The sequence below is a fragment of the Oncorhynchus keta genome, chromosome 34 (genome assembly GCF_023373465.1).
Source record: "Oncorhynchus keta strain PuntledgeMale-10-30-2019 chromosome 34, Oket_V2, whole genome shotgun sequence".
NCBI lineage: Eukaryota > Metazoa > Chordata > Actinopteri > Salmoniformes > Salmonidae > Oncorhynchus > Oncorhynchus keta.
The window spans coordinates 30,782,558-30,794,865 of NC_068454.1; the positions used below are offsets into that span (position 1 = coordinate 30,782,558).

At 51.6% G+C, this 12,308-nt stretch overlaps 1 protein-coding gene across 3 annotated transcripts in view; it reads left to right on the top strand.

The window, feature by feature from the left end:
* The window catches only part of LOC118366917 (voltage-dependent L-type calcium channel subunit beta-4), a 52,375-nt gene that overhangs the window by 19,536 nt on the left and 20,531 nt on the right, over positions 1-12,308 (top strand). The window lies entirely within an intron of this gene.

The following is a 12,308-nucleotide window of genomic DNA, read 5'->3' on the forward strand; positions in this document are numbered from 1 at the left end:
GGAGCAACCCAACTTTATACTGATGTGTGATGGGAAGGGAGGGAGAGGGGAGGGGAGGGGAGTGACGAGAGGGAGAGAGGAGTGAAAGGAGGGAGAGAGAGAGGAGAGTTAAGGGAGGGTGGGGGAGAAAAGGGGAGTGAAGGGAGGGAGAGGGGAGGGGGAGAGGAGTGAAGGGAGGGAGAGAGGAGTGAAGGGAGGGAGAGTGGAGTGAAGGGAGGGAGAGTGGAGTGAAGGGAAGGAGAGGGGAGTGAAGGGAGGGAGGGAGAGGGGAGTGAAGGGAGAGAGGAGTGAAAGGAGGGAGAGCGGAGAGAAGGGAGGGAGAGAGGGGTGGGGAGGGAGAAGGGAGAGGAATGAAGGGAGGGAGAGCGGAGTGAAGGGAGGGAGAGAGGAGTGAAGAGGGGGAGAGCAGAGAGAAGGGAGGGAGAGAGGGGAGTGAAGGGAGGGAGAGGGGGAAGAGAGGAGTGTAGGTAGGGAGTGAGGAGGGAGAGGAGAGAGAAGGGAGGGAGATAGGAGGGAAGGAAGGGAGAGAGGAGTGAAGGGAGGGAGAAAGGAGTGAATGGAGGAAGAGAGGAGAGAAGGGAGAGAGAGGGGGTGAAGGGAGGGAGAGAGGAGTGAAGGGAGGTTGAGGTGAGTGAAGGGATGGAGAGGGGGTTGAAGGGAGGGAGAGGGGACTGAAGGGAGGGAGAGAGGAGTGAAGGGAGGGAGAGGTGGTTGAAGGGAGGTTGAGGTGAGAGAAGGGATGGAGAGGGGGTTGAAGGGAGGGAGCGGGGGTTGAAGGGAGGGAGAGAGGAGTGAAGGGAGGGAGAGGGGGTTGAAGGGAGGTTGAGGTGAGAGAAGGGATGGAGAGAGGAGTGAAGGGAGGGAGCGGGGTTTGAAGGGAGGGAGAGAGGAGTGAAGGGAGGGAGAGGGGGTTGAAGGGAGGGAGCGGGGGGTTGAAGGGAGGTTGAGGTGAGAGAAGGGATGGAGAGGGGGTTGAAGGGAGGGAGAGAGGAGTGAAGGGAGGGAGAGGGGGTTGAAGGGAGGTTGAGGTGAGAGAAGGGATGGAGAGAGGAGTGAAGGGAGGGAGCGGGGGTTGAAGGGAGGTTGAGGTGAGAGAAGGGATGGAGAGGGGGTTGAAGGGAGGGAGAGGGGAGTGTAGATTCACACTGAGCAGGGATCTATCGTGCTTTTTCACACTCTCTCCCTCCATCTGTCTTCCTGTAGATTGGTGAAACTAAACTGATATTCTTTTCATCACATTGTCAAAAAATTACACTGTAATTGCACTATTATTACACGGTCATAATCTTTTTCTATTTCCAATACATTTCTCTTTCTGTATGTTCTGGTTCATTTGTGGGGACCACATCCAATAGGTTCATCAAGACCTGGACAAATCGGTAACACTTTATTTGGATAGTCCATCTGTAGATGCTCTTGAGCAGAGATGGACAACTTTGATTGGGGTGGGGGCCACAAAAAATCGCAACTCATTATGAGGGGCCGCAGTTCGACACATTTTGCCATGGGGTGTAGAGAAAATGTTGCTGCTTAAAGCAGGTTTGCTGCAATTCTAATCATTTTGCCATGGGGCGGAGAGGAAAATTAGCTGTTTTACAGCACATTTTGTGCAATTCTTAACATTCCGCCATAGGGTGGAGAGAACTATTTGCAGGTTTTATATATAATATAATATCTGAGTGAGGAGACTGACTAACAAAATCAGTGCAGTAATTTGACCATGATTACTACAAGTTTAGATAGCTGATTTTACCAATCATAAGATGTTTAGCTGACATGGGCTTATTGAGTTAGAGAAAAACTGGTCATAAACAACCAAATGTTGAATTACCCCTTGTCCATTCTACTTTTCTAACTCGCAACAGTAAGTTGAGACCCCGACTAAATTCCCCCCAAAAATATTGAGATGCCCACCCCAGCTCTACTATCTACAGACTATCAGTAACATTTCAACTAACTAGCTACTAACTCTTATCTGAACCCTCAACCCTGGCCCTGTCCTAACCCTAATCTTAACCCTTACCCTTATTCTAAACCTAACCTTAACCCTTATTCTAAACCTAACCCTAACTGGCACCTTAGCAAGCAATTGCTGATCAACAGATAGTTTGTTGATAGTATGACCATCTGTAGAGTATCTACAGATAGACTATCCCAATAAAGTGTGACCGCTATGTCTTAGACATTTGTTGAATCCATCTCCCGTGTAAGAGGGTGTCTTGTTGTTACCCAGCAGTTGTAAACTTCTTTAAGGCACCTCTGCTCCAGAATATTTCCTAATGGTCCTGTAGACTGTTATCGGTGCTTATCACCGGTCTGGAAGTGTTAGAGGCTGCCATTTTCAGACAGTATCTTCCTAGGCGTCTCAACAGATAAGGCACGAGTGTTGCCTGATCCTTGATTGTTTCAAGCCCAGCTTTCTTGACACTCATCGATAACTTTCTCACTAGTGACCTAGTAGTGTGAGTGGCCTGGTGGTGGGAGAGGTGGCAGGTGCCTTGTGACCACTACAAGTCATTTTTGGAATATTTTAAAGGTTATACACTTCAGGATCTTGTTTGAATTTTTGCATTGTAATTCCAGAAAATGTCCATAATATATCTGTAGTAATAGTGTAATCATAGTGTTTCACAGTATTACTTACCCATCAGTGTTGTGATTGGCAGTGATATTCGCCTATTCATTTCTCCCGCAAAAGCGGCATCTGTTGTCAAAATGGGAGAGCTGTTTGACTTTGTGGCTGTGTTATCTAGTGGAAATCGGGTCAAGCGGCTGATGTAGAAATCGTTCTGTAATTTTCCTGGTTATTGAAATTCTACACTGTTCGCACAATTTAAGTTTATGTGAGAAAACAAGCACTGAATAGTGTAGGGAATCATTGTACCATCTAAACCGATGTGAAATATATTTTCAATAACAACAAATATTGTTTTTAGAGCTGTTTGAATTGGAGTCTCCGCCATGTTAAGGGGAAATACTACACGGGGCAGATTTGTTTTGAATGCCTAGTACTGTTGCAATTCACCTAGCTTCCACATAGGGGAGAAATTTGGAGACATTCTAGATGTAACACCTTTAAAGTGTGTCATGACAGCATGCCTCTGCCAAGCATGTGAAGTGGCACAAACAGAGATCACATTTCTTCTTAGCTTCAATTCCTTTGTAGTCTCTCTTGACCCACATTCGGCAGACTCAATAACCTTGGTTTCTCAAATGACTGCCTCGTCTGGTTCACCAACTACTTCTCAGATAGAGTTCAGTGTGTCAAATCGGAGGGCCTGTTGTCCGGACCTCTGGCAGTCTCTATGGGGATGCCACAGGGTTCAATTCTCGGGCCGACTCTTTTCTCTGTATATATCAATGGTGTCGCTCCTGCTGCTGGTGGTTATCTGATCTACCTCTACGCAGACGACACCATTCTGTATACATCTGGCCCTTCTTTGGACACTGTGTTAAAACAAACCTCCAAACGAGCTTCAATGCCATACAACACTGCTTCCGTGCCTCCAGTTGCTTTTGAATGCAAGTAAAACTAAATGCATGCTCTTCAACCTATTGTTACCCACACATGCCCACCCGTCTTGAATCACTACTCTGGACGGTTCTGACTTAGAACATGTGGACAACTACAAATACCTAGGTGTCTGGTTAGACTGTAAACTCTTCTTCCAGACTCACATTAAGCATCTCCAATCGAAAATTAAATCTAGAATCGTCTTCCTATTTTGCAACAAAGCATCCTTCACTCATGCTGCCAAAGCCCCATATCTATATCATCTATAAGTCTTTGCTAGGTAAAGCCCTGCCTTATCTCAGCTCACTGGTCACCATAGCAACACCCACCCGTAGCACGCGCTCCAGCAGGTATATTTCACTGGTCGTCCCCAAAGATAACACTTCCTTTGGCCACCTTTCCTTCCAGTTCATTGCTGCCAATGACTAGAACGAATTGCAAAAATCATTGAAGCTGGAGTCTTATATCTCCCTCTCTAACTTTAAGCATCATCTGTCAGAGCAGCTTACCAATCATTGTACCTGTACACAGCCAATCTGTAAATAGCACACCCAACTACCTCATCCCCATATTTTTACTTACCCTCTTGCTATTTTGCACCCCAGTATCTCTACTTGCACATCATCATCTGCACATATATCACACCAGTATTAATGCTAAATTGTAATTATTTTGCCTCTATGGCCCATGTATTGCCTTACCTCCCTACTCTTCTACATTTGCACACACTGTACATAGATTTTTCTATTGTATTATTGACTGTACGTTTGTTTATGTGAAACTCTGTGTTGTTGTTTTTGTCGAACTGCTTTGCTTTATCTTGGCCAGGTCTCAGTTGTAAATGGGAACTTGTTCTCAACTGGCCTACCTGTTTAAATAAAGGTGAAATAAATCAAATAAAAAAATAATTACATTGATTCAGATGACCATCCTACCCATGCTAGATTATGGAGAGATCATTTATAAATCGTCAGGAAAGGGTGCAGGTAAGGGTGCTCTCGAGCGGCTAGATGTTCTTTACCATTCGGCCATCAGATTTGCCACCAATGCTCTTTATAGGACACATCACTGCACTCTATACTCCTTTGTAAACTGGTCATGTCTGTATACCCTTCGCAAGACCCACTGGTTGATGCTTATTTATAAACCCCTCTTAGGCCTCACTCCCCCCTATCTGATATATCTACTGCAGCCCTCATCCTCCACATACAACACCCGTTCTGCCAGTCACATTCTGTTAAAGGTCCTGAAGCACAAACATCCCTGGGTCGATCGTCTTTTCAGTTCGCTGCAGCTAGCGACTGGAACGAGCTGCAACAAACACTCAAACGGGACAGTTTTATCTCAATCACTTCATTCAAAGACTCAATCATGGACACTCTTACTGAAAGTTGTGGCTGCTTTGTGTGATGTATTGTTGCCTCTACCTTCTTATCCTTTGTGCTGTTGTCTGTGCCCAATAATGTTTGTACCATGTTTTGTGCTGCTACCATGTTGTTGTCATGCTGTGTTGTCATGTGTTGCTGCCTTGCTATGTTGTTGTCTCAGGTCTCTCTTTATGTAGTGTTGTGCTGTCTCTCTTGTAGTGATGTCATTGTAAATAAGAGTTTGTTCTTAACTGACTTGGAAGTTAAATGAAGGTTAAATAAAACAATTTTAAAAAACATTGTCGCCACAAAGTCAAAGTAATTTCCTTCTACGGAACTGCTGGATGGTTTGCTTTGTTGATCAGTCAAAGTCTGACATAGGGGTGACACATCGATTGTTTTGAACTGACATGAAGGTCAAATGTTTTATTATCTAAATGTTGAAAGTGCCTGGGCGACGGAGAGAAACAAAATGGTGCAGTTTGAGGTCATGTGGTGGAGAGGGATGAGGGTGCTGGAGATGGGGGGGTGTGAACAGGTGGGTCTAGGCAGGAGTGATGTAGTTGATTTTTGTGTGATATTGTCGTTTGTATATGTATGTTTTGTATTGTTAAAATAATCTTACCAAGAAATGTACTGACATGAATATTTGGTTTATGTTCCCATACATTTAGCCATAATGAGGTAGTTGTAATGTTTGTCGTCGGAAGGAGACCAAGGTGCAGCGTGGTAAGTGTTCATGATTCTTTAATTACTCAGAACACCAAAAGAATAACAACATGCTTCACAGAGCTAAAAAAATACAATAAAATAAATAAAAAAGATCCCACAAACATCAAAAGGAGAATGACAACTTATATGTGATCCCCAATCAGAGGCAATGATAAACAGCTGCCTCTGATTGGGATCCACACTCGGCAAAAAACAAAGAAATAGAAAAACATGGAAATAAAGAAACTAGAATGCCCACCCTAGTCACACCCTGGCCTAACCAAAATAGAGAATAAAAGCCTCTCTATGGCCAGAGCGTGACAGTCGTGAATAACAGTTATTTGTATTGATGGAAAGATTCTAAATGGATAATTTCTGCTGGTGAAATCTGGTCCTGGTACCATTAATCCTAACTAAATTGCCCCATTGGTTGTTTTCAATGGGTTTCAACTGGAGTCTCCCCCATCCTCCCCTAGTATCCCCCATCCTCTCCTAGTATCCCCCAGTCTCTCTCCATCCTCCCCTAGTATCCCCCAGTCTCTCCCATCCTCCCCTAGTATCCCCCAGTCTCTCCCATCCTACCCTAGTATCCCCCAGTCTCTCCCATCCTCCCCTAGTATCCCCCAGTCTCTCCCATCCTCTCCTAGTATCCCCCAGTCTCTCCCCATCTTCTCCTAGTATCCGCCAGTCTCTCCCCATCCTCCCCTAGTATTCCCCAGTCGCTCCCATCCTCCCCTAGTATCCCCCAGTCTCTCCCCATCCTCCCCTAGTATCCCCCAGTCTCTCCCATCCCACCCTAGTATCACCCAGTCTCTCCCATCCTCCCCTAGTATCCCCCATCCTCTCCTAGTATCCCCCAGTCTCTCCCCATCCTTCCTTAGTATCCCCAGTCTCTCCCATCCTCCCCTAGTATCCCCCAGTCTCTCCCATCCTCCCCTAGTATCCCCCAGTCTCTCCCATCCTACCCTAGTATCCCCCAGTCTCTCCCATCCTCTCCTAGTATCCCCCAGTCTCTCCCATCCTCTCCTAGTATCCCCCAGTCTCTCCCCATCCTCCCCTAGTATCCTCCAGTCTCTCCCATCCTCCCATAGTATCCCCCAGTCTCTCCCATCCTACCCTCGTATCCCCAGTCTCTCCCCATCCTCCCCAAGTATCCCCCAGTCTCTCCCCATCCTCGCCTAGTATCCCCCAGTCTCTCCCCATCCTCCCCTAGTATCCCCCAGTCTCTCCCATCCCACCCTAGTATCACCCAGTCTCTCCCATCCTCCCCTAGTATCCCCCATCCTCTCCTAGTATCCCCCAGTCTCTCCCCATCCTTCCTTAGTATCCCCAGTCTCTCCCATCCTCCCCTAGTATCCCCCAGTCTCTCCCATCCTCCCCTAGTATCCACCAGTCTCTCCCATCCTACCCTAGTATCCCCCAGTCTCTCCCCATCCTCCCCTAGTATCCTCCAGTCTCTCCCATCCTCCCCTAGTATCCCCCAGTCTCTCCCATCCTACCCTCGTATCCCCAGTCTCTCCCCATCCTCCCCAAGTATCCCCCAGTCTCTCCCATCCTCCCCTAGTATCCCCCAGTCTCCCCCATCCTCCCCTAGTATCCCCCATCCTCTCCTAGTATCCCCCAGTCTCTCCCCATCCTCCCCTAGTATCCCCCAGTCTCTCCCATCCTCCCCTAGTATCCCCCAGTCTCTCCCATCCTACCCTAGTATCCCCCAGTCTCTCCCATCCTCCCCTAGTATCCTCCAGTCTCTCCCATCCTCCCCTAGTATCCCCCAGTCTCTCCCCATCCTCCGCTAGTATCCCCCAGTTTCCCCCATCCTCTCCTAGTATCCCCCAGTCTCCCCATCCTTCCCGAGTATCCCCCAGTCTCTCCCCATCCTCTCCTAGTATCCCCCATCCTCCCCTAATATCCCCCAGTCTCTCCCATCCTCCCCTAGTATCCTCCAGTCTCTCCCATCCTCCCCTAGTATCCCCCAGTCTCTCCCATTCTCCCATAGTATCCCCCAGTCTCTCCCATCCTCCCCTAGTATCCCCCAGTCTCTCCCCATCCTCCCCTAGTATCCTCCAGTCTCCCCATCCTCTCCTAGTATCCCCCAGTCTCTCCCCATCCTCTCCTAGTATCCCCCAGTCTCTCCCCATCCTCTCCTAGTATACCCCAGTCTCTCCCCATCCTCCCCTAGTATCCCCTAGTCTCTCCCCATCCTCCCCTAGTATCCCCCAGTCTCCCCTATCATCTCCTAGTATCCCCCAGTTTCCCCCATCCTCCCCTAGTATTCCCCAGTCTCTCCCCATCCTCCCCGAGTATCCCCCAGTTTCCCCCATCCTCTCCTACTATCCCCCAGTCTCCCCCATCCTCCCCGAGTATCCCCCAGTCTCTCCCCATCCTCTCCTAGTATCCCCAGTCTCTTCCCATCCTCCCCTATTATCCCCCAGTTTCCCCCATCCTCCCCGAGTATCCCCCAGTCTCTCCCCATCCTCCCCTAGTATCCCCCAGTCTCTCCCCATCCTCTCCTAGTATCCCCCATCCTCCCCTAATATCCCCCAGTCTCTCCCATCCTCCCCTAGTATCCTCCAGTCTCTCCCATCCTCCCCTAGTATCCCCCAGTCTCTCCCATTCTCCCCTAGTATCCCCCAGTCTCTCCCATCCTCCCCTAGTATCCCCCAGTCTCTCCCCATCCTCCCCTAGTATCCTCCAGTCTCCCCCATCCTCCCCTAGTATCCCCCAGTCTCTCCCCATCCTCCCCTAGTATCCTCCAGTCTCCCCCATCCTCTCCTAGTATCCCCCAGTCTCTCCCCATCCTCTCCTAGTATCCCCCAGTCTCTCCCCACCCTCCCCTAGTATCCCCCAGTCTCTCCCCATCCTCCCCTAGTATCCCCCAGTCTCCCCTATCATCTCCTAGTATCCCCCAGTTTCCCCCATCCTCTCCTAGTATCCCAAGTCTCCCCCATCCTCCCCGAGTATCCCCCAGTCTCTCCCCCTCCTCTCCTAGTATCCCCAGTCTCTTCCCATCCTCCCCTATTATCCCCCAGTTTCCCCCATCCTCCCCTAGTATCCCCCAGTCTCTCCCCATCTGCCCCTATTATCCCCCAGTCTCTCCCATCCTCCCCTAGTATCCCCCCAGTCTCTCCCCATCCTCCCCTAGTATACCCCAGTCTCCCCCATCCTCCCCTAGTATCCCCCATCCTCTCCTAGTATCCCCCAGTCTCTCCCCATCATCTCCTAGTATCCTCCAGTCTCACCCATCCTCCCCTAGTATCCCCCAGTCTCTCCCCATCCTCCCTAGTATCCCCCAGTCTCCCCATCCTCCCCTAGTATCCCCAATCCTCTCCGAGTATCCCCCAGTCTCTCCCCATCCTCCCCTAGTATCCCCCAGTCTCTCCCATCCCACCCTAGTATCACCCAGTCTCTCCCATCCTCCCCTAGTATCCCCCATCCTCTCCTAGTATCCCCCAGTCTCTCCCCATCCTTCCCTAGTATCCCCAGTCTCTCCCATCCTCCCCTAGTATCCCCCAGTCTCTCCCATCCTCCCCTAGTATCCACCAGTCTCTCCCATCCTACCCTAGTATCCCCCAGTCTCTCCCATCCTCTCCTAGTATCCCCCAGTCTCTCCCCATCCTCCCCTAGTATCCCCCAGTCTCCCCTATCATCTCCTAGTATCCCCCAGTTTCCCCATCCTCCCTAGTATTCCCCAGTCTCTCCCCATCCTCCCCGAGTATCCCCCAGTTTCCCCATCCTCTCCTAGTATCCCCCAGTCTCCCCATCCTCCCTAGTATTCCCCAGTCTCTCCCCATCCTCTCCTAGTATCCCCCAGTCTCTCCCCATCTGCCTCTATTATCCCCCAGTCTCTCCCATCCTCCCCTAGTATCCCCCAGTCTCTCCCCATCCTCCCCTAGTATACCCCAGTCTCCCCCATCTGGTATCCCCCATCCTCTCCTAGTATCCCCCAGTCTCTCCCCATCATCTCCTAGTATCCCCCAGTCTCACCCATCCTCCCATATTATCCCCCGTCTCCCCCATCATCTCCTAGTATCCCCCAGTTTCCCCCATCCTCCCCTAGTGTCCCCCAGTCTCTCCCCATCCGCCCCTAGTATCCCCCAGTCTCTCCCATCCTCCCCTAGTATCCCCCAGTCTCTCCCCATCCTCCCCTAGTATCCCCCAGTCTCCCCCATCGTCCCCTAGTATCCCCCATCTTCTCCTAGTATCCGCCAGTCTCTCCCCATCCTCCCCTACTATCCCCCAGTCTCTCCCATCCTCGCCTAGTATCCCCCAGTCTCTCCCCATCCTCCCCTAGTATCCCCCAGTCTCCCCATCCTCCCCTAGTATACCCAATCCTCTCAGAGTATCCCCCAGTCTCTCCCCATCCTCCCCTAGTATCCCCCAGTCTCTCCCCATCCTCTCCTAGTATCCCCCAGTCTCTCCCCATCCTCCCCTAGTATCCCCCAGTCTCCCCTATCATCTCCTAGTATCCCCCAGTTTCCCCCATCCTCCCCTACTATTCCCCAGTCTCTCCCCATCCTCCCCGAGTATCCCCCAGTTTCCCCCATCCTCTCCTAGTATCCCCCAGTCTCCCCCATCCTCCCCGAGTATCCCCCAGTCTCTCCCCATCCTCTCCTAGTATCCCCAGTCTCTTCCCATCCTCCCCTATTATCCCCCAGTTTCCCCCATCCTCCCCGAGTATCCTCCAGTCTCTCCCATCCTCCCCTAGTATCCACCAGTCTCTCCCCATCCTACCCTAGTATCCCCCAGTCTCTCCCATCCTCTCCTAGTATCCCCCAGTCTCTCCCCATCCTCCCCTAGTATCCCCCAGTCTCCCCTATCATCTCCTAGTATCCCCCAGTTTCCCCCATCCTCCCCTAGTATTCCCCAGTCTCTCCCCATCCTCCCCGAGTATCCCCCAGTTTCCCCCATCCTCTCCTAGTATCCCCCAGTCTCCCCCATCCTCCCCTAGTATTCCCCAGTCTCTCCCCATCCTCTCCTAGTATCCCCCAGTCTCTCCCCATCTGCCTCTATTATCCCCCAGTCTCTCCCATCCTCCCCTAGTATCCCCCCAGTCTCTCCCCATCCTCCCCTAGTATACCCCAGTCTCCCCATCTAGTATCCCCATCCTCTCCTAGTATCCCCAGTCTCTCCCCATCATCTCCTAGTATCCCCCAGTCTCACCCATCCTCCCATATTATCCCCCAGTCTCCCCCATCATCTCCTAGTATCCCCAGTTTCCCCATCCTCCCCCTAGTGTCCCCCAGTCTCTCCCCATCCTCCCCTAGTATCCCCCAGTCTCTCCCATCCTCCCCTAGTATCCCCCAGTCTCTCCCCATCCTCCCCTAGTATCCCCAGTCTCTCCCCATCGTCCCCTAGTATCCCCATCTTCTCCTAGTATCCTCCCCAGTCTCTCCCCATCCTCCCTCCCCAATATCCCCCAGTCTCTCCCATCCTCGCCTAGTATCCCCCAGTCTCTCCCCATCCTCCCCTAGTATCCCCCAGTCTCCCCATCCTCCCCTAGTATACCCAATCCTCTCAGAGTATCCCCAGTCTCTCGCCATCCTCCCTAGTATCCCCCAGTCTCTCCCCATCCTCTCCTAGTATCCCCCAGTCTCTCCCCATCCTCCCTAGTATCCCCCAGTCTCCCTATCATCTCCTAGTATCCCCCAGTTTCCCCCATCCTCCCCTACTATTCCCCAGTCTCTCCCCATCCTCCCCGAGTATCCCCCAGTTTCCCCCATCCTCTCCTAGTATCCCCCAGTCTCCCCCATCCTCCCCGAGTATCCCCCAGTCTCTCCCCATCCTCTCCTAGTATCCCCAGTCTCTTCCCATCCTCCCCTATTATCCCCCAGTTTCCCCCATCCTCCCCGAGTATCCTCCAGTCTCTCCCCATCCTCCCCTAGTATCCCCCAGTTTCCCCCATCCTCTCCTAGTATCCCACAGTCTCCCCCATCCTCCCCTAGTATTCCCCAGTCTCTCCCCATCCTCTCCTAGTATCCCCCAGTCTCTCCCCATCTGCCCCTATTATCCCCCAGTCTCTCCCCATCCTCCCCTAGTATCCCCCAGTCTCCCCATCCTCCCCTAGTATCCCCAATCCTCTCCGAGTATCCCCCAGTCTCTCCCCATCCTCCCCTAGTATCCCCCAGTCTCTCCCATCCCACCCTAGTATCACCCAGTCTCTCCCATCCTCCCCTAGTATCCCCCATCCTCTCCTAGTATCCCCCAGTCTCTCCCCATCCTTCCCTAGTATCCCCAGTCTCTCCCATCCTCCCCTAGTATCCCCCAGTCTCTCCCATCCTCCCCTAGTATCCCCCAGTCTCTCCCATTCTCCCCTAGTATCCCCCAGTCTCTCCCCAACCTCCCCTAGTATACCCCAGTCTCCCCCATCTAGTATCCCCCATCCTCTCCTAGTATCCCCCAGTCTCTCCCCATCATCTCCTAGTATCCCCCAGTCTCACCCATCCTCCCCTATTATCCCCCAGTCTCCCCATCATCTCCTAGTATCCCCCAGTTTCCCCCATCCTCCCCTAGTATCCCCCAGTCTCTCCCCATCCGCCCCTAGTATCCCCCAGTCTCTCCCATCCTCCCCTAGTATCCCCCAGTCTCTCCCCATCCTCCCCTAGTATCCCCCAGTCTCCCCCATCCTCCCCTAGTATCCCCCATCTTCTCCTAGTATCCGCCAGTCTCTCCCCATCCTCCCCTACTATCCCCCAGTCTCTCCCATCCTCGCCTAGTAT